The sequence below is a fragment of the Canis lupus genome, chromosome 16 (genome assembly GCF_011100685.1).
Source record: "Canis lupus familiaris isolate Mischka breed German Shepherd chromosome 16, alternate assembly UU_Cfam_GSD_1.0, whole genome shotgun sequence".
Lineage (NCBI taxonomy): Eukaryota > Metazoa > Chordata > Mammalia > Carnivora > Canidae > Canis > Canis lupus.
Genome location: NC_049237.1, coordinates 48995391 through 49017157, shown reverse-complemented (window position 1 = coordinate 49017157; position 21767 = coordinate 48995391). Strand labels below are relative to the sequence as shown.

Sequence of the window (21767 nt, the reverse complement as noted above, 5' to 3'; positions counted from 1 at the left end):
GGGACGCCTGGGTGGCTCAGTGGTTGAGCGTCTGCCTTTGGCTCAGGGCGTGATCCTGGGGTCCCGGGATCGAGTCTCATGTCGGGTTCCCTGCGGGGAGCCTGCTTCTCCCTCTGCCTGTGTCTCTGCCTCTCACTGTGTATCTCTCATGAATAAATAAATAAAACCTTAAAAAAAAAAAGGAAAGTATTTTGTTTGTTTGCAACTTTACTGAGACACAATTGATGTGTAACATGGTATAATTTTAAGGTGTATAGACTGTTTTGATCTACATATATATTGCAAAATGATTACCACAATAATAGTTAACACATCCATCACCTCATATAACAATAGTTGTCAGGTTTTGTGTAGTGAGAACTTTTCAAATTAAGTTTTTAAGCAACTTTCAAGCATATACCATTGTTAACTATAATTACCATGATATACATTACATCCCCAGATGTTATGCATCTTGTAACTAGAAGTTTGTGTCCTTAGATCATCATTATTCATTTCCTTTCAACCCCCTTCCCCCGGCAACCACCAATCCACTCTCTGTTTCTATGAGTTCAGTCTTTTTTTTTAAGATTTCACATATAAATGAGATCATACAGTATTTGTATTTCCTTCTTTTCTATGGCTGAATAATATTCATATTTGTATGTATATACATTGTAGTTGCTTTACATATTCATCCATTCACAGATTGCTTCCATAACTTGGCTACTATAAGTAATGCAATGAAAGGATGCATTGCAATAAAGGATGCAGATGTCCTTTGGAGTATGTTTTCATTTCCTTCAGATAAATACCCAGAAGTGGAATTGCTGGATCATACAGTAGTTTTATCAAAAAATTTTGAAGCTCCTCCATACTGTCTTCCATAGCAGCCTTCACCACATGCTCTCCCCTCCCAACCGTGATGGAAGAAGGTTCCCCTTTCTCCACATCCTCGTCAGCACTTGATATTTGTTGTTTTTTGATAATAGCTATTCTAACCAGTGTAAGGTGGGACCCCATTGTGGTTTTGATTTGCATTTTCCTGACATTTAGTGATGTTGAGCATCTTATCATGTATCTGCTGGCCAATAGAGATAGAAAAATATCTATTCAGATCATTTGCCCATTTTTCAATCATATTATTTTAGTTTTGTTTTTTTTTCTCTTTTTTCTATTAGCTCTTTATGTAGTTTGGATATTAATCCCTTGTCAGATACGTGATTTGCAAATATCCTCTCCTATTCTGTAGGTTACTTTTTTAATTTTGTTGATTATTTCTTGAGCTGTCGATAAGTTTGTAGTTTGACATAATTCCACTTACTTATTTTTGCTTTTGTTACTTGTGCTTCTGGTATCATATCTAAATATCATTGCCAATACCTATGTCAGGGTTCTTTTTCCCTACGTTTTTGTTTTTTGTTTTCCTCCAGAGTTTTATGGTTTCAGGTCTTATATTTAAGTCTTTAATGCATTTGGAGTTAATTTTTGTGAATGATGTAAAGTAGGGGTCTAGCTTCATTCTTCTACATGTGGATTTCCAGCCTTACAGTACTATTTATGAAGAACTATCTTTTCCCCATTGAGTAATCTTGGCTTTCTTGTCGATTATATACATATACATGTGGGTTTATTTCTGAGTTCCTGATCCTGTTTCATTGGTTTATTTTGTGCCAGTACTATACTGTTTTGTTCACTGTAGTTTTGCATTATAGTTTAAAATCAGGAAGTGTGATGCTTTTAGCTTTGCTTTTCCTTTTCAAGATTGCGTTGGCTATCTGGGGTCTTTTGTGGTTCCATATAAATTTTAGGATTTTTTTATTTCTATAAAAATCGCCATTAGAATTTTGATAGGGCTTACTTTGAATCTATAGATGTCTTTGGATAGTATGGACATTTTAACAGTATTAAGGCTTCCACCCCATGAACATGGGATATATTTCCATTTATTTGCATCTTCGCCAATTTCTTTCATCAATGTCTTATCATTTTTAGTGTACAAAATTTTATCTCCTTGGTTAAACTTACTCACAAGCATTTTATTGTTTTTGATGCTATTGTGAATGTAATTTTTTCAGATAGTATGTTTTAGTATATAGAAATACAACTAATATTTATACATTGATTTTGTATCCCAAAACTTTATTGAATTAGCTTATGAATCCTAACACTTTTTTGGCAGTCTTTAGGGTTTTCTATGGATAAAATCAGGTCATCTGCAATTAGAGATTATTTTGTTTTTTCCTTTCCAATGTAGATGCTTTTTATTTCTTTTTATTGACTGATTTCTCTGGCTTCAACTTCCAGTACTATGGTGTATAAGAGTGGTAAGAGGGGACATCCTTGTTTGTACCTGATCTTAGGGGATTGTTGAGTATGACATTAGCTGTGGGCTTGTCAATAAAGCTTTTGTTACATTGAGGTATGTTCTTCTATACCCAATTTGTTGAGGGTTTTTATCATGAAATAAGATTGAATTTTGTCAAATGTTTCTCTGCATCTATTGAGATGTTCATATAATGTTAATCTTTCATCCTGTTAATGTGACATATCACATTTGTTGATTGGTGAATGTTGAACCATCCTTGCATCTCAGGTATTTGATCATAATGTGTGGTCCTTTTAATGTGTTATTGAATTTGGTACCACTTTGTTGGGAATTTTTGCATTTATATTCATTAGGACCTGTAGTTTTCTTTACTTATAGTGTCCTTATCTGGCTTTGGTACCAACATAGTATTGGCCTTATTAAAATGAGTTTGGAAGAGTTCTTGATGAAAGAAGTCTTGGCGTAATTCAGTATAGGTCAGAAGATCCAGTTCATTTGGCTGTAACAGACAGCCTCAAGAAGGTATAATAACAGAGGAAAGACCAGTTAACAATCTGGTTACTAGATTTAACATTAAATTCACCTTGTCTCCCAGACCGCATAAAGCCCAGGCTGGGTCACAAATAATATAGTTTCTCAGTTTTAAAAGTTCTGTCTAAAACCATTAGAGACTCCCAACTCTGGGAAACAAACAAAGGGTTGCAGAAGAGGAGGAGGGTGGGAGTATGGGGTAACTGGGTGACAGGCGCTAAGGAGGACACTTGATAAGATGAGCCCTGGGTGTTATACTGTATGTTGGCAAACTCAATTTCAATAAAATATTTAAAAAATAAATAAAATAAAAGTTCTGTCTATAAAGCTAGAAAAATTCTATCCATGATACACAATGCCTTACCTCCTTTTCTTTCTTCTTTCTTTACATCAATAAAATTAATACATTTTTCTCCTTTCTTTTAAGTATTTGGGTTTCTATTGAAATGACCACAGATAGAGTTTGAACTCTCTACCCAGGTGAACTGCCTTGCCCTCTCTTTGGGAGCAGTTTATTAAAGCATGTTGACAGACTTGCCCCTCTTTCCCAAATTCATCAGCTGATGGGGAACACAGATTTTTGTACCTAGTATTCATCTGACTAGGTTCATCAGATGAATTTTTTTAAAAAGACAGCATCACTAACAGTGTTTTAAAATATTCTGACCCTTTGTAGCATCAAAGTTAACGCTAGTTTATAGGATTTCATTGGGTCTTCACAAAGAAAGTAATCAATGACTATTGACATCCCACAGCACAATAGGTGTTAAATTATAGCTACTTATCTATGTGTCTGAGAGGATTTTATTTTACTCCTTATTTAATGAACATTTTCAAGGGAGGGAAAAGCTAGTTCTGGTTCCCATTTTCTTCAGTGTCCAGTAATCATCAAATACAGGAAACTGTATACAAGTTTGAGCACATTTGTTTTATACAATCATTTCAGTTTTGCCTTTATGCTAATCATCATCCCAGAATCTCCACTGAGTGATGTTCTTTAGGATTAGCTGTAAAGACCTTGGAGTTTCAGCTCGATATCGATTTCCCGTTGGATAAATGCTGTTCACACTTAGTAAAAAGGCCAATATTATTGCTAGTTAAAGAAAGGCTAAGAAGCCTGTTCTAGTACTGACAGTCTGGATAACATGTTTGTAAGACTTTGTTAATTCTATTTAACAATGTTATTAAATAAAGACTTGCTTGTCTTCTTCATCTGCAGATCATAAAATGTATAATGATATTCACATTTTAAAACTTAACTGCTATTCTCAAGGTTAAGGCACATTTATGCTTATCTTTTAAGAAGCTGGCTTTTAGGATGATTTTATGATTTGCAAAATAGTTGGCACAGTTTAATAAAGAGCAATCAACTTTTATATAGACGTGACCCATACTTCCAGAGACATTATTTGAAAAATCATCCCAGTTTGTTTTCTTTGATAAATCATTAGAGATTTCATTTGTTATCTTCATTTTAGGAGAAGATTTAAGATCATCTTGTACTTTGCTTCTTTTTTTCCTTGGGTTGTTTTTCTTAAGGTCATTCTACAATCGAAATGAGTCTACAAAGAAGGGGAAAGGAAGGTAGTATTGCTATCTTGTAAGGAACTCAGAGAAAAGATTGAAAGTTGTGTTTTGGGACTAAGAATAGACTCCATCCATTCATTCTGTCCTTACTCTCTATTACTAGAGGTAATTGAGAGTTGACTGGACTTAAATGAATAGTGAATATATACCAAGGCATCTTTTAATATATAAATAGAAATGTTAGATTACTTTCAAGGAAGTAAAAATCTTACTAAATTTTGTATTTTCTTAAAATATAAGCCACCATGCTGGCAAAGTTAGTCTGAGACAAGAGAAACACTAAGTAAGGAATATAAATAAAATAAAGTGTGTGTGTGTGTGTGTGTGTGTGTGTCTGTGAGAGAGAGAGAAAGGAAGAAGAGAGGGAGAGAGGATGAAGGAAAAGGAGAGTAAAAGTTAAATGTTTGCTCTCTGAAGACATCATGAGGTGATTTAACCATTTTGATGGGGCTTTCTTTAAATGAACTGTTTCCAAATTTCTTAACCAGAATATGCTGAGCTATATACATAATGTAACCTTTTCCTAGGAATGCAGGGCCATCATTACAAATATCACACAATGACACTCTTAGAAGATACTGAAGAATGTCCAGATAGTTGCCCTTTATATTAACTAAAGTCAGGCAACCAGTTTTTTGGAAGAACTGTCTCCTTTTAATATATATCTATATTAATATATATATTAAATATATATAAGATATATATATATATCTTTGTTATTTTTAGTGCCTAGAGGTAGACTCTCTAATTTTCTTACCTAAACCACGACACCTTTCAAACCCGTATAACTAAAGTTATTAGAAAGATACAAAGTGAAAGCAGTTGCTAAGAAAGAAATTTAAAAGTTCTTGTGAGTGAAATGCATGGAATTTAGCCTGGGAATTTTTGAACCAGTCAAAAAAATGCCTTCTCTCTTCTTCCCCCTTCTCTTTCCTTTCTTTTTCCCTAACCATAATCCAAATTGCTGTACCATTAAATTCTATACATGAAATTCAGTGTAAACTTGGGGTGGGAATGACAAGGGGGAAATTGCAGTAAGGTGACACTAAAGATTGTTTATATGATATATGCATAATAAGGTAAGTGACTCTCAGTAAGAAACATATATCTGTATATAAATGTACATACATAGAGCATATAACTGATGTATAACATATATTTTCATTAAGTAAAATTAATCATGATGAGAAGCAGAATAAATGAGAGTTCTGTTGTTCTACATCCTCACCAGCATTTGCTATTGTCAGTGTTTTAGGTTTTGGCCATTCTCATGGATACATAGTGGTATATCACTGTTGTTTTTCATTTGTAATTTTTTTCTCCTTTTTAAAAAAGATTTATTCATTTATTTGAGAGAGAGTGAGCAAGGTGGCCAAGGGGCGGGGGAAGGGGAGCAGAGGGAGAGGGAGAGGAACAGCCTCCTTGCTGAGACAAAACCCCAAATGGGGCTTGATCTCAGGATCCAAGATCATGACCTGAGCCTAAATCAAGAGTTGGTCACTTAACCAACCGAGCCCGCTGGATGCCCCTGAAATTCTCTAATGACATATGATGTGGAATATCTTTTCATATGTTTACTTGCCATCAGTGCATCTTCTTTGGTGAGGTGTCTATTCAGGGTTTTTGCCCAGTGTTTAATTTGGTTATTCATTCTCTCATTGTTGAGTTTTAACAGTTCTTCATATGTTGTGGATAACAGTCCTTTATCAGATTTGTCTTCTGCAAATATTGTCTCCCAGTCTGTGACTAGACTCCTCATTTACTTGATGTTGTCTTTCACAGAGCACAAGTTTTGTTTTGTTTTTTCCATTTTAATGAAGTTTGGCTTATTAATTATTTTATTCATGGACCATGTTTTTGATGTTGTATCTACAAAGTCATTACTTTTATGGGCAAGGTCATTTGGTTTTCTGCTGTCATATTTTAGGATAGTTCTGTAGTTCTGTGTCTTACACATTGGTCTTTTGAGTATTGGTCTTTTGAGCCATTTTGAGTAAGTTTTTGTGAAAGGTATAAGACTTTTTCTAGATTCATCTTTTTATATGTGGATGTTTAGTTGTCCCAGCACCAAGTGAAAAAAAACTCTTTGCTCTATTTTAGTGCCTTTGCTCCTTTGTTGAGACCAGATAACTATATTTATGTGGATTTCTCAGCTTTGTATTCTATTCTCATTGATCTATTTCTCCATTTTGATACCACCCTGTCTTGATTACCATCTCTTTATAGTAAATCTTGAAGTTGGGTAGGGTCAGGCCTCCAAGGATGTTTCTTCTCCTTCAATATTGTGTTGATTATTCTGAGTCTTTTGCCTTTCCACATAAACTTTAGGATCAGTTTGTCAATATCCACAAATTACTTGCTGAGATTTTGATTGGGATTGTGTTGAATCTATAGATCCTACAATAGTAACTGATTCATTCAACACCTATGTATTGCATTACCTGCTTTGTGCCAGTCTCCATTCTGGATGTTTAGGATATTCCTTTGAAGATAACAAAGATCTTTATCCTCATGGTCCTTATATTCTTGTGGAGGTGACCTAAAAATAAATAAATAAATAAATAAATAAATAAATAAATAAATAAATAAACAAACAAGCAAATAAGTAAATAAATAAATAAATAAATACAAATGGGTGTAGAGTATATATGTATATATACATATATAAAATAAATAGGTAGATTATCTGGAATGTTATAAAATAATAAAGAGTGGTGAAAAGAATATATACACTAGAGCAAAGTAAGTGAGGTCAAAAGTACCAGTGGTTAAGGGAAGACTGATTTGTAATTTTAAATAGGGCAGTCAAGTGAAGCCTAATTGAAAAAAAGAAATTTGAATAAAGACTTTGAGGAAGTGATAAAAGAAGTGAAAATGTCGGTCAAATGGATTCTGACCAAGTGAAGGGTGCCAAGCATGCCTAGTGTATTTAAGGAACAGCAAGATTAGGATGTGCCCAGTGGAATGGGGAAAATAAAAGGAATGTTCTAGAAATTGAGATCAAAGAGACAACAGAGTTTCAGATCATACAGGCCCTCAAAAGTCATGATGGGGACTATAGCTTTTGTCCTGAGTAACATGTAGAAGTACCCACAGGATTCTGAGCAAAGACATATTATCTGACTTCTATTTTAAAATATTCACTCTGGTTGCTGGGTTAAGGATTGACAGAAAGGGGCAAATATAGATACAAAGAATAGTTAGGAGGCTATTATAATAAAAGGCAAAAGATTATTGTGGCTCAGCATAACAGTGGAAGTTTAGAATAGGTCAAAACCTGTATTTATTTTTAATGTACAGCTACAGATCATTTCCTTATAAGTTAGAAGACAAGGAGCAAGGAGAGGAAGAGGAGGAGGAGAGAGAAAGAGAGAGAGAGAGAGAGGACCACCAAAGGTTTTGGCTAGAGTAGTTGAAAGTATTGGATGTGCCATTGGCTGAGCTGGGAAAGACTGCAGGAGTAGATTTTATAGTTCAGGAGTTCTGTTTTGCCCATATTTATTTGAAATTACCTATTTAGGCAACCAAGTAAAAATGCTGAGTAGATAATTGCATATATGAATCTGAATTCAAGGAGGCCGGGGAGGGAAGGGGAGAGAGAGAAAAAAAAGAGAGAGAAATCTGAACTGGAAATATCAATATGGGATATGTCAGCATATTAATACTACTAAACCCTTGAGACTGGAGAGTTCACCAAGGATATGAGTCTAGAAAGATAAAGAAAGAGGAAGAAGGACTGGGCCCTGGGATACTCCAAGATTAAGAATAAGAATAAGTGAGGGAGCCCGAAGTGGAGTGGCCGGAGAAGTAGGAAAAAAATCATGAGAATATGGTGTCCTGAAAGAGGAAAATCTGTCAAGGAGAGGAAAGTGGTAAACCGTGTTGTAATGCTGTAGGCAGAATCAAGTACAATGAAGACTGAGAATTGACCTTGGGATTTAGCAACATAGAGATCTTTGGTCATCTTGACTAGACTGGTTTCTTGAAAAGGCAAGAATTTTGATTGCATTTGATGAAGACATAAGGAGATCATTTGAAGACATCAAGTGTAGGCAATCCTGTAAGGTTTTTTTTTCCTATGGAGAGAGCATTAATGAATTAATTAATTAATTAAATTTAATTAAAAAGAGGCAGCAGCTAGCAGGGGAATCAAGATGAGACTTTTTGTTGTTGTTGTTTGGATTTTTTTTTAAGGTGGAAGAAATAACTGCATTTTTAGAATAATGACCAAAAAAAGAAGTGATTTGATAATGTTGATGAAAGGATAAAATAGCTGAGAGCAAAATATGATAATATTTGGGGGGATTGGAAAGACTATGTCTAAATAAATTTTTAATTACTAAGTGACAAAGTAAGGTCTACTCTGCAAATTGACCCTTTTTCTTTGCATCCCATTAAAAATTCTGACCCACTTAAGAATGATACCTATTAAATATTGATTTCTTATTTAGTTAACATAACTAGTACTGAATGTGTATTAGGCTTAACATACCATCTAAAATCAATTATATTTTTAAAGATTTGCAACAAAATGCATCTTTAATTGTAAGATAATTTTGAGTGATATTTTTGACCACTTGAGACATTCCTCATTCCATAGTTAGCTTTTCAGAAAGTAAAATAGGTTGAGTCAGCTTTCTTATCCTGAGCAAAAATGCCTTAAACCGAACCCCAGACCCAGGAGCCAAATAAAAAAGTTTAAAATGAAAATACAGTTCCACACTTCTCCAGCACACTCCCAGCTAAACTCATCCCCACCATAAGTGACATCAAGCAGATTCTCTCTAGGGTCCAATACCATGCAAAAAAAAAAAAAAAAAAAATCTATTGGTAATATCAAGGGATCAGACTGGAATTAGAAGTCAGGTGTTTTAAAATGAAGAACATCCTTGCTTGGGTGCAGGTTCAGTCAGGTAGATTCAGGAGGCTCCTCATCTCTTTCAGGGAAGCAAAACATTTTTGACACAAAAGTATATTCGCCCTAAAATAAAGTTATCTTCTTGCTTTGCCCATGAGAATCTGTTGGCTGAGCCTGCACATACATAAATGGCGTTATTTTTTCTTTCATCTGAAATCACATTGTTTTAATGCTTATGAGCTTAATTAACCATACCTACTTAGAGTGGAATCTGGAAGAAGAATCCCAAACAAAACTTTGCTTGGCTGCCCATTCCCATGACCCACAGGGTCTGATCAAAAACTCTATCTATAGACTTGACAGCCCTCGGTGCAGGGAAACCCAAGAATGCATCCCTCTCACCACATTCTCCACAAGAACACTTCTAAAGAGAGCTTTCCTGGGTAGAGTAGAGCTAGAGGTACTACATTTCAGAGCCACAAATCACCGATCCATATTTACAAAGGGTACCTTTCTTAAACAAGGCACCGCGTACATACATTTAAATGCATACGTGGTAATAAATGCATGTTAACGAAATCAATGCAAGTGGATTTATTTGTAGGAGACCATATACTGCAATTACACATAAAATCATATGAAAAATCAGGGACTTTCCAGGTACACTATTAAATAAAAATGATTTCAAAAATAGTTACCCACATGAGCTGCCTTTCAGTTTCTTAAGAATGTGTGCCTACAGGGTTAATATTATATATAAGGTAGACATTTAATGGATAAATTTAAAAGCAGCTAAAGAACATAGCATCCTGTGTATAACTTTCATAATTGTGCGTTCCTCCAGAGATAATGGGTATCATTATCAGCGGCGCCTGTCCTAGGAAACTTGGCAAGGTTATGATTGTTTGTTACAGCTTTGGTTATATTAACATACACATTAATATTTATAAATATTTGATGTCATGTTAATTTTTCATATAAGATGATTTATGTAATGTTGCTGTGCCCTGGTAGAGGGCATTTGCAATATGCTTCAAAAGGGAACTGAATTGATGCATGTTCTTTAAGGGAACTTGCCTGTATATCACTGTTCTTACAATGCATTATTCTGAACAAAAGTGTTTCAAAATAAATTATGTGAATTGTGGATTTACTCCATTAACATTTTAAATAAAACATAAAGGAAAAGATCATGCTGAAACTATTTGCTGCATTTTAAAAAGGAGCTCTGTTCTCCAGAAGCAGGACAAAGTTTACTGAAATACTCTTTTTTCAAAAATGAAGTCCTTAAGAAAGCAGGGCTTTTGAAATTTTGTTTTAAATATTACATAGTCTATATAGCATGCAAACTAGAATATTCAGAGAAGGATATTAACTTGGGATGGAAAGAAAAACTCTGCAATACTCTTGTTTTTCTTACTTTTCCTTTGCTAACGTATTTCTCACTGTGACCAAATTTGAATAGTAAGAAAATTGAATATAAAGTAGGCAGGATATGTATAATAAATAAATCAACTATAAGTTATTAAATGAATATTTGCCCTTGGTGAAAAAAAATTAAGTTGTTTTTAGAAAGTTTAGGCAGCTTTAAGCAGAAAGTTAGGCATATATATGTATATGACTTGAAACCAATAATATATAGTATGAAGAATTTAGACTTACTTAGTATTACAGTAAGGTTTTATAATATAGTTTATCAGTCCACATTACAAGTGGTATTATTAATAATGCTTTAATTATTTTTTTCATTTCATGGTCAAAAGTGCCATTGAATAAAATCTGTTGAAAAATTCTCAAAAGCCCTATTTTATATGATAATTCATTTCTCTATATTAATGATTGTTATCTATTTATTCTTTTTCTTCTATGTAGACATTTTTCAGTACCGACTATAGTTATTGCTATTCGTGGAAGAGCCATTAGTAAAATTTGTGTTTTGATATACTTTTATCTTTTCCAACATCTTTATCCCTTTATTTGTTTCTTTCTGACTATTGAGATCAAGTTTTCTTTAATGAGAACAATTCAACATGTACTTATTTTTCTCCTTTTCTATATTCAAAATGAAACTTTATCCTGTAGAATCTATAAGAATCTATTAAGTAAATTTTAGAACTTTGGAAATCTTGATTTAAAGTATATACATGCCTTGAATTGACAATTTTATTCTTCTAAATTTATCATCAAGTAATAATTGTTACATTTAAGCCACCTCTCACACTATGTTAAGCCTTTAAAAAACTGAAAAGATCAACTCAAGAAATTAGCTTTGATTTGACATTATAAAATTCATTAGCTCTTACTATCCAGTTCACAAAATTAACAGTTAATATGAATTAAGTGTAATGACTTATTCCCCTCATATTTTCATACACAAATTAACTCTGTCATCACAATTATTCACATTACAAAAAAAATTGCAACAGGTCGTGAGGGAGGAAAATGGTTTAATTTGAGGTTACCCAGAAAGATCTGTGGCAACAAAGCATATGGCAAACATGAGAATAAGGGCTATATTCCCAGGTGACAGACAGCTAACATTCCACAAAGTATATAACTATCTGTCATTTTGAATTCACATAATAAATACCACGTGAAAAAAAATGTTGCTAAGGTAAATAGTGAAACAAAGCAGTAAGCAGTGGATATATTTTGTTAAACATAAATAACTTGAGCTTAGGACATTTATGTTCCAAACGTGGAAATCTACTTATGTTCTATAATGTGTAATACAAAGAAAAGGCAAACACGGACATCAGTATTTTTAGAGCACCAGGAATCTGTATTGTCAAATGTTAATCATAATTCATTTCAGAATTCTTCTTGAATGAAAAAAATAAAAATGTAAGAAGTATACTATTGTGTGTGATCAAAAGATTACAAAATAAAGTAACTGAAATCGCCAAACACATCTCCAGAGCCACCCTGTTGGGAAGATGGTAATACACCATCCATTAGGAAAAACCCAGAAATTAAAAACTGTAGGTATAAAAGAATAGATAACTGGAAAAGAGTAATCAGTGAATGGATCCCGCATAAATGTTTCACTTTATATTTGCTGAAGAAAAACCTTTTGACAATTGAGATCTACAAAGAAATCATGTTGACAATATTCTGTGTTACACTGATTCTTTTATACAAGCAAATATGTATTAGGAAAATACTAAAGATTATTAACTGTAGCATTTTTAAAGCATCTTTCTTAAGAGATTATATGCTGCCAATGCCAAGAGACTGGGCTAGCATAGTGTATTTAAAAACAAAGGCTAACTATAAAACTGTTCTAGAAATATAGATTCTATCTATCTATCTATCTATCTATCTATCTATCTATCTATCTATCCTTACACAAAGATAGAGATACACACGGATATGTATGAATATTTGTAGATATCTCCAAATACTCAAATTTATGTTGGGCTAGCTACTGTTGGTTCTATAGTAAAATTTCTAATCTTGCCGTAATATTTCAAGAAAAAAAAACATAATCAGAATAGTTCGCCACTGTCATTAGATTGTATTATTTTTCCAAGTTTAAGCAAACAAATGTTTTTCTTAAATATACTTCAAAAAGAGAGAGAGGTCTGAGAAATCGCATTTACCAAAATAATGTACAACTTAATCAACATCCAGATTTTTATATTTGGGGACAAGTTAGTTATCAAAATTAAAGAAATGATGGCACTTCTAGATAAAGACTTAACTGAATGAAAATACTAAACCTCAAAACAGTTTTTTAAATAAACCACGAAAAAATTCTTTTACTGATATTCTCACCAAAATTTGATATCAAAAAAGATAACCCATGGCAGATCAATACTAGTAAGATTAAATGGATCAAAGTCACATACAGACAAATCACATTTCTTCTTCTGATTAATTCTCAGCCATACAGTGCTGTCACCAAGATGTCATGCCAGGTGTTTGAGTAATAGTGTAATAAATTAAGGCTTCATATGAAATGCAATGTAGACCACTTTTTGAGAAGTGTACTTCCTTAGTCCAAGACACTAAACTCACTCAGGTGGCACGTTTTAATCACTAATTAAAAGAAGGAGTTATTGAATGAGCATGGAGGGCTCAACACAATATATCATTACAAGAGAGAACCAGTTTATCAGTCCTGTATGCTTTGTTTCGCAACTTTAGATCTGTGTGGATGGTATTAAAATTTAAGACAAAGCTGAAAGATTATAGCATGACTTCACACAAATTATTATATTTACCTATGACTAAAATACTTTATTTTGGTTTTTGCTACATGAATGGAAGAATAATAACTTAATAAATGAAAGATATTAATAAATTCTCAATAACGTTTTAAAACTTAAAATTGCTATTTCATTCGATTCTCACAATATCTTATGACATAAGCAGATCTAGAGAGGACTTTCTGTTACTTCTTGTGTGGTAAATTTAATCCCAGGCTGACATAAATCATTATTTGACAAACAGTTCGGTTTGTTGGTGATGAGAGGGATCCTTGGTGTATCAAGTGGATTTTTGGCCATAATCATCTCCATAAACTACTCTAACCCCTTCTAGTTCTCTACTACCTGAACGTGTTAACATAAATTAAAAACCTAAAGGTAGTGAAGGTTGAGAAGATGAAGAGTAGACAGAGGAATTATTTTCTATAATTTAACTCTGAACATATGCCATATTGATAACGCATAAAACTATGTGCCCAGTACGGTCATATAATAGTGTATTGATAATTACAGATCACAACAAAATATGGTTTTTTTTTAAAAAGTTTTTATGCATTTATTCATGAGAGACACAGAAAGAGAGGCAGAGACATAGGCAGAGGGAGAAGCAGATTCCCTGCAGGGAACCCAATGCAGAACTTGATCCCAGGACCACCCAGGAACACACCTGAGCTGAAGGCAGACACTTTACCACTGAGCCATCCAGGTGTCCCCAAAATATGTTTATCTGTATAATATGTATCCATTATGAAGATAAGCAAAATTAATAAAGTAAGATCAGGCCATTGTTCACTTCTCTTCCAATTTATGTTTCTTCTTTTACGAAATCCTTTTTAAGATAACTTTCCTATCATGAGATATTATTTCCATAAAGAAGCAAAGATTATGTGTTTATTTTCTACTCCAGTTTCAGTTCTCCACATTAAATTCTGCCTTTAAGAAGAGCTATAGGTGATAATTTTAGGGTTAATCTGTTACTGCATGATTAAATATAAAAGGAAACAATTCAAAAGTCACAAGAATGAAAACTAACAGAATGCACAAGGGGTCAATAAGGATGTGTATTTTTCTTTCCACTGTGATCTATTACTATTCAGAACAATTGATTAGACAGGTTCATTATTGTTTTGCAACCACATATAAACCATTATTATCCACATTTACTCCCTAAGGTGTTCTCATGGACAGTTTTTCAATGATTTGTCATTTCAAGGAGCAGCAAGCTTACAATTCACTCTGCTTAACTTTCCTATCCTTTAAAGAGGATTACTAACTTCTGCATATTAAAGGCCATTGGAACAGCAACAGCCTTCCTGGAAATATTGTATCAGAGTCACAGATGTTTATCATCCCAAACTATATCCTTAAAACAGTGATTTAACTCTATCCTGCATAGATTACTAAAGAGAGAACTATCATTCTAGAACTGAAATCTTTTGCAACTTTAGCCTCAAACCATCATTTTAAAGTATGTGCTGATGGTTGCAGTAATTTTGTTTAGAGAAATAGATAGAGGAATTGTGACATGTCCTATTTGGGGCAATTTTATTTTAAATCTGTACAACACGTAAAATACAGAAAGATGAATAATCTTGCTATGGAAGAAGACCTAGAGATTTGTTGAGTTTAATTTTTTCACATTGTAAAATAGCTAACTTTTCTCAAAAATCAACTCAAGCAACAAAAAGATGTCACCTTTCTGAAATTTTCATTAGGGTCATGTTGAGTTTTTTAAAGAGGTAATTCCCTTTCATTAAGCTCAAGTTTCTTTTTTTTTAAGATTTTATTTATTTATTTATGAGAGAGACAGAGAGAGAGAGAGGCAGAGACACAAGCAGGCTCCATACAGGGAGCCCGACGTGGGACTTGATCCCAGATCTCCAGGATCACGCCCAGGGCTGAAGGCAGTGCTAAACTGCTGAGCCCCCTGGGCTACCCCAAGCTCAAGTTTCTATTTCTTTCTGCATATGATTTTACATAGGTGTATAAAAGGTAAACTAACTGGGGCACCTGGGTGCTCAGTTGGTGGAGCATCTGGCTCTTGATCTCAGGGTTGTGAATTCAAGCCTCACATTGGGCATGAAAATGAAATAAAATAAAAGGCAAACTGACTTATAAGCAAAACTGATCCTACTTCTATTTCTGTTAAAGAGGAAGTATGTGTCATTATTAAGTGTTTGGGGTCTGGAATCAGGCTTACTAATATAAGTGGCTCTTCCACTTACATTGGATAAATTGGTTACTATTCAATTTACTCATCTTTTATAAAGACTTGTATATACTATTGGAAGGAGTCCTTTGCTTTTGGAACCCACCCCTTTCCTGACTCAGGTCCTCTTGAGCTCTGAGGCAGGTCCCTCCTGCTCTTGTCCCCCACCAGTCCCTCTCCATCTGTGGTAAGACACCACTGGAGGAGACTGCGGTAGAGCAGTAGTGAATTAAGAGGGCAGAGGTAACCAGACCAGCACCCTAAGATCAACCCCATCCCTGGCCCCAGCTATGTGGTCCACCTTAGAGCCTCACCACCACCACCATGAAGTGCTCCCTGCCACGAGGTGCCTCAGAGGGCCCTGCCCTGGGCAGTCCCTGTAAGCTTATGCCAAGGTGGGTGATGTGTCTCAAGGCTCTACTGAGAATGCCCCCTAGGACTCCCCTCCAGGGGAGGGGCCCCTGTACCCACATCCAGGCAGTATCTGGGGAGGCTGGGTCTTCCTCCCGAGTAGTTCTAGCCCAACCCTTCATGGCTGAGGGAGGGCTGTGAGGCCCAAAGGAGGGAAGTCACCAAAAATAATAATAATAGTAATAATAATAATAATAATAGGAAATAATAGTAACTAGTTTTGAAGTTGCCATGAGGATTATATGAGTTAATGCACGTTGCGTGTTGAGCACAGTGTCTGAACATGTGCAGTCACATCGAGTTATGAGGAGGAGTCAGAGGAGAAAGAGGACCAAGTAGACTAGCAATAATTATAGTAAAGATAACATAAAAAGATTTATTCTAAATGTTTTCCCCACTATCTGTAATAAGGACTTTAAATTTGTAATGTAAGGGAAAACAACATCACGTCCTTCATATATTAATAGCACTTCGTTAAAAGTCACATCCTTCAGAGAAGGAAGTGGTGTTGGCAGAGTAGAAATAACGATATGCATTAAAACTTAAAGGCTTTTAATGTGAGCAATACTTCTGAAAACTATCTTAGAAATAGTGTGGGATGCTAACCTTTAAATGCATAGCTTCCAAATGAAGCTCTTAATTTTTTTACCTCAGTTTCATTGAGAAATAACTGACGTATACTACTGTGTGACTTTAAGGTATACAGCACGGTTTGATTTGATTTGCGTATATTATGAAATGATTATCACAAGGAGTTTACCCAATATCTGTCTTCTCATATAGATACAATAGAAATTTTTGAAAAGAAAAAAAAGACTTTTTCCCCCCTCACATTGAGAACTCTTAGGAATTACTCTCTTAACTTTCCTATATATCCCATAGCAGTGTTAGCTATAGTCATCATGTTGCACATTCCATCCCTAGTACTTACTTATCTTATAAGTTTGTACCTTCTGACCCTGTCCTCCAAGGGTGGGCACATAAATATTCACAATTCTTATATCTTTTTGATATCATTTGTTAGACGTTATATAATGACCTTCTTTGTTCCTTTTTACCATTTTTAGTTTAAAGTCTATTTTGCCTGATGTAAGAATGGTTTCCCCAGCTTTTTTTTTTTTTTTTTTTTTTTTTGGTTACCATTTCCTTGAAATATCTTTTCCATTTCTTCATGGTCAGTCTATATGTCTTTAAGGCTAAAGTATCTTGTAGATAGCATATTATTGGATCTTATTTTTTTAATCTATTGAGCTATTCAGTCTCTTAATTATAGAATTTAATCCATTTATGGTTAAAGTAATTATTGATAGGTAAAAACTTACTATGCTCTTTTGTTCATTGTTTTCTGGTTGTTAATAGATTCGCTGTTCCCTATTTCTTCTCCTGCTTTGACTTTTTAATTCTTTTGGGATTTTTTGTTTGTTCGTTTGTTTTTTTGTTTCTGTTTATTTGTTTTTTGTAATATAAATACAAGATTTTCCTTTCTGGTTACCATGATGCTTACATAAAATATCTTGAACTTGTAATACCATACTTTAACTGATAACAACTTTACTTCAACAGAATTTGTAAATTGCACAATTTTACTTCTACCGCTCACATTTTAGATTATTTTACAATTCATTTGTGTTTTATATCATGTAACAAATAACAGATTATAATTATAATTATTTTATTATTTCTTTTTTTAAAACTTTCAAACCAGAGTAGTAAGTGATTTATGCATCACTGTTACCATATTGCACAATCCATTTATAAGCTATATATTATCAATACCTGGGATATCTACACTACCTTTTTGTGGTTTAATGATGTTAATTAAAACATTCTCTTACTTCCATTCAAAGTAAAATTCTCTTTAGCATTTTTTGTAAGGTAGGTCTGGTGATAAGGAACCCCTCAGCTTTTGTTTGTTTGGGAAAGTCTTTATCACTCCCTTGTTTCTGAAGGACAGCTTTGCCAGGTATACGATTCTTGGCTCACAGTTACTTTCTTCCAATCCTTTGAATATATTATCCTATTCTCTCCTGGACTGAAAAGTTTCTGCTTAGAAATCCACCGGTAGCCTTATGGGGGTTTCCTTGTATATAACTTGTCTATTTCTCTTGCAGCTCTTAAAATTCTTTTTTGTCTTTGTCCTTTGACAGTTTAATTAGAATATGTCTCAATGTAGCCCTATTTGGTTTCAACCTATTTGGGGTCATTTGGGCCTCATGGATCTGAATGTCCATTTCTCTTCCCTGGGTTCAAGAAATTCTCAGCCATTATTGCTTTAAATATGCTTTCTATCCCTTTCTCTTCTTCCTCTGGAATTCCTATCATGTGAATATTATTCCTTTTCATTGTGTCCCATAATTCACAGGCTTTCTTCACTCTTTGTCATTCTTCTCTATTCTTGCTCCTCTGATTGGGTAATTTCTAATGTCCTATCCTCCAGGTCACTGATCCTTCGGCATGGTTGAGTCTACCTTTAAAACTCTCTGTTGAATTTTTCAGCTCAGTAATTATATTTTTCAACTTTAAGATTCTTGTGTGTGTGTGTGTGTGTGTGTGTGTGTTGGATGGTTGCTTGTTGAACTTCTCATTTTGTTTATGCATTATTTTCCTAATTTCATTCAATAATCTTCTGTGTTTTCTTGTAATTCATTAAATTTCCTTGAGAGGATTATTCTGAATTCCTTGTCTGACAGTTCCTAGAGCTCCATTTCTTTAGGGTCAATTAATTGAGCTCTATTAGCACCCTTTGGTGGTATCATATTTACCCGATCTTTCATAATACTTGATTGTTTACATTGGTTATCTGTGCACATGAGTAATAGCACTTGTCTTCCAGACTTTATAACTTTGCTTTGATAGAAACAGTCCTTCGCCAGTCATCTTAGTTTTGGATTCTAGCTGTGTTGGTTGATAAGCTGTGTCTTGGGCTGGTAGGGCCTGCTATTATGGCCTGTTTTGGAGCAAGCAACTGTTTGAGTTCTGACGATGGGGATATGACTGTGTGCCACTGGCTGAGAACAGTTAAACAGGACTGCTGGCTTGGTTCCCTATCCCAATGAAGATGAAAAATGAGCTCCATGGTTTCCTGGATTCTCTGGTTGGGCTTATTAGATGGGCTTAGCCTCACCCTCTTGCTTCCATGTTCTAGAATTCACTCGGTGATGTCTTTTTCTTGAATCGTTGTTAGTTGTTCTTCTTGTGAGGGAGACTGAAGTCAGGAGCAACCTGTGTTGCCATCTTGGTGATGTTTTTCCCCTAGCATTTAATTTTTTAAAAAAATATTTTTTAAAATATATTTTTAAATTAAATATATATATTTAAATTTCTATTAAAAGCTATACATGTTGAGCCAGTTCCTATACCATCTCACCCAAAGTATCTTTAATTTCCTGTAATAAATAGAACTAATACATATTTAAAGTTTCATTCAAAATCTATACAAGTTTGGTCTCATACATATGCTATTAAACAATATAGTCAGCAAAAATTTGTACCCAATAATCCAACTACAGAAGAGAATTGAAAATTCTATTTGAATTTACAACTTATTGATTTTACTGCTCTTAGAAAGAATGATTCAAGATCTAATTTTGAAGTGTCACTGAATTTTCAGCTGGAATATCTTCAAACAGATATCCTCACCCTCTTAATTTTGTGGATTTTGGTTTCTTCCTGAAATGGAAATGTGTCACTTTTGAAAATAATTCAACTATAGTTATTTGCAACAACCTCTCTTTAATAGGCTTATGATAAAAACTGAAATATCTATTAGCTTTATGCAAAACATTGAGCCCAGGGCAATACTTCTCAAACTTCCCTGCAAGTAGGAATACTCTGGAAAGCCTTGTTAAAAATGCTAGCTTATTGGTTGTGTCCTTGGAGATTCTGATTCCATAGGGCTGAGGTAAGAGCCAGGAATGTATATGTTATTAAGAACTCCCAGGTGATTCTGATACAGGTGATCTAAAGGTCGCAGTTAGAACCCTGTTGATCTAGGACTACCACAGATTTTGTCATCTTGTTTATTATCAAGCTAATCTTTACATTTTAATATAGAATCTCTTTGTTATCAAAACCTTTATAGTAAAAGTTGATTTCTAATAAGTTTGAAAATAAATATGACTTGTACCATGGCCTGATTTAAATGTAATTTCCAAGTAACACTATAAACTCTTGAGGCAAGTTTCCAGTACTCACTCATCAGTGTAAATAGACCAAAGGTGATGGCAGAACTCCATTAAACCAGGATCATTAAACCAAGACTCTAACCTACGAAACTCACACACACACTCTCTCTTCCTTCCAGCATCCTTGTGGTTTCTCTTCAGTTTAAGCTGTTCTCCCTTCTTTCTCCCCAACTCAGATTCTCTCTCTGCCAATTTCCTCCCTTTTAATAGACTATTAGCTCATAATCTTCTCATGGCCTACTTTTTTTTTTTTTTTTTTTTCCTCCTAGATATCTTATCCAAGGATAAAAGAGGGGAAGGACATCCTGGCCTTTCATAGATTTTTGTGGATTAAAACTGGTGGATTTGGAGGCAAGGGCTAGGAAAATAGTGTTAAGTAAACAGAGAGAAATTTGGATGGTTCCAATGGCCAGCCCAGAACCTTCTCCTAGTCTGCTTAAAAAACACCTGGCTTCTTAGATTTTTTCCCTAAACCAAACAAAACTCAGAACTATATCTTCCTCAGAGAGATGAAAACTCAGATCATATGGCCTGTCAGAACTTGCTTATTCCAATCTGAGTCCTTTAGCCATTTCATGGCCTTAATCTACAATTCTCCTCTTTTAGGGATTTATCATTCTATACAGCAAATCGGGGTTTGCTGTCTTAATGTAATGTAAGCCATACACACCAAGTCTCAGCCAGGAGAATACCTAAAATGTAGAAATACCTTTTTGTGCCCCATTTGAGAAGACTTGTACTGGGAGTAGTATATTTCGTGTGTCATCTTTAAAACAAACATCCAAACAGATAAACAATTCCACAACCCATGAAGATGATTGCTTAGCCTTCCAGACACAAACTCATGTGAGTTTGATCTAATTTACTTGTGAAATATGGGTTTATGAATGATCCAGTTTCAGTCTCTTAGAGAAATCAGTTCTGAGTCAAACACAGACTTAGAATGAAGAAATAAAGAAGACACAAAATATCAAAAACCTGTGTGTATTTAAATTTTCTGAAGTCTTAAGGAAGCTATGTGTCTCACTATCTCCATTTCAAGTGGGTACAATGGTCTATGATATGCCTTGCTATTTTGAGAAAATAGTGTCTGAACATGAACTGCATCATAGATGTGTGTGTTGAGAGTAGCAGTGGCATCGATGATGTGAAGAGCTTTTCCTTCCCAACATTTTCAGACAGAGATGGGACTTCTAAAATCAGTCACACACACACACACACACACACACACAGAGGCAAAATGTGAGTCTCACTTCTCTGCTTACCTGTCTTTAGCTGATATTTCACAGACAGAAGTTTTGTGAGCCTGAACCCTAAATGATCTGTTAATGATTTGGGATTTTAAACAGTTCCCTCTGAAAGGTGGTTCTTGTAATCAAGTTTGACATGAAAATAGTACTGTCATTAAATTCAAGGAAATGCCATAGTTTAATGCTTAATCACATTACATTTAAGATAATTTGTACAT

The 21767-nt window shown here is 34.3% G+C and overlaps 1 long non-coding RNA gene across 1 annotated transcript in view; it reads right to left on the bottom strand.

The window, feature by feature from the left end:
* The window catches only part of LOC119874672, a 73115-nt gene that overhangs the window by 42946 nt on the left and 8402 nt on the right, over nucleotides 1-21767 (bottom strand). Inside the window, exon 2 of the long non-coding RNA XR_005371658.1 lies at nucleotides 6868-6965. This is a non-coding gene — a long non-coding RNA (uncharacterized LOC119874672). The remainder of the gene's footprint in view (nucleotides 1-6867; nucleotides 6966-21767) is intronic.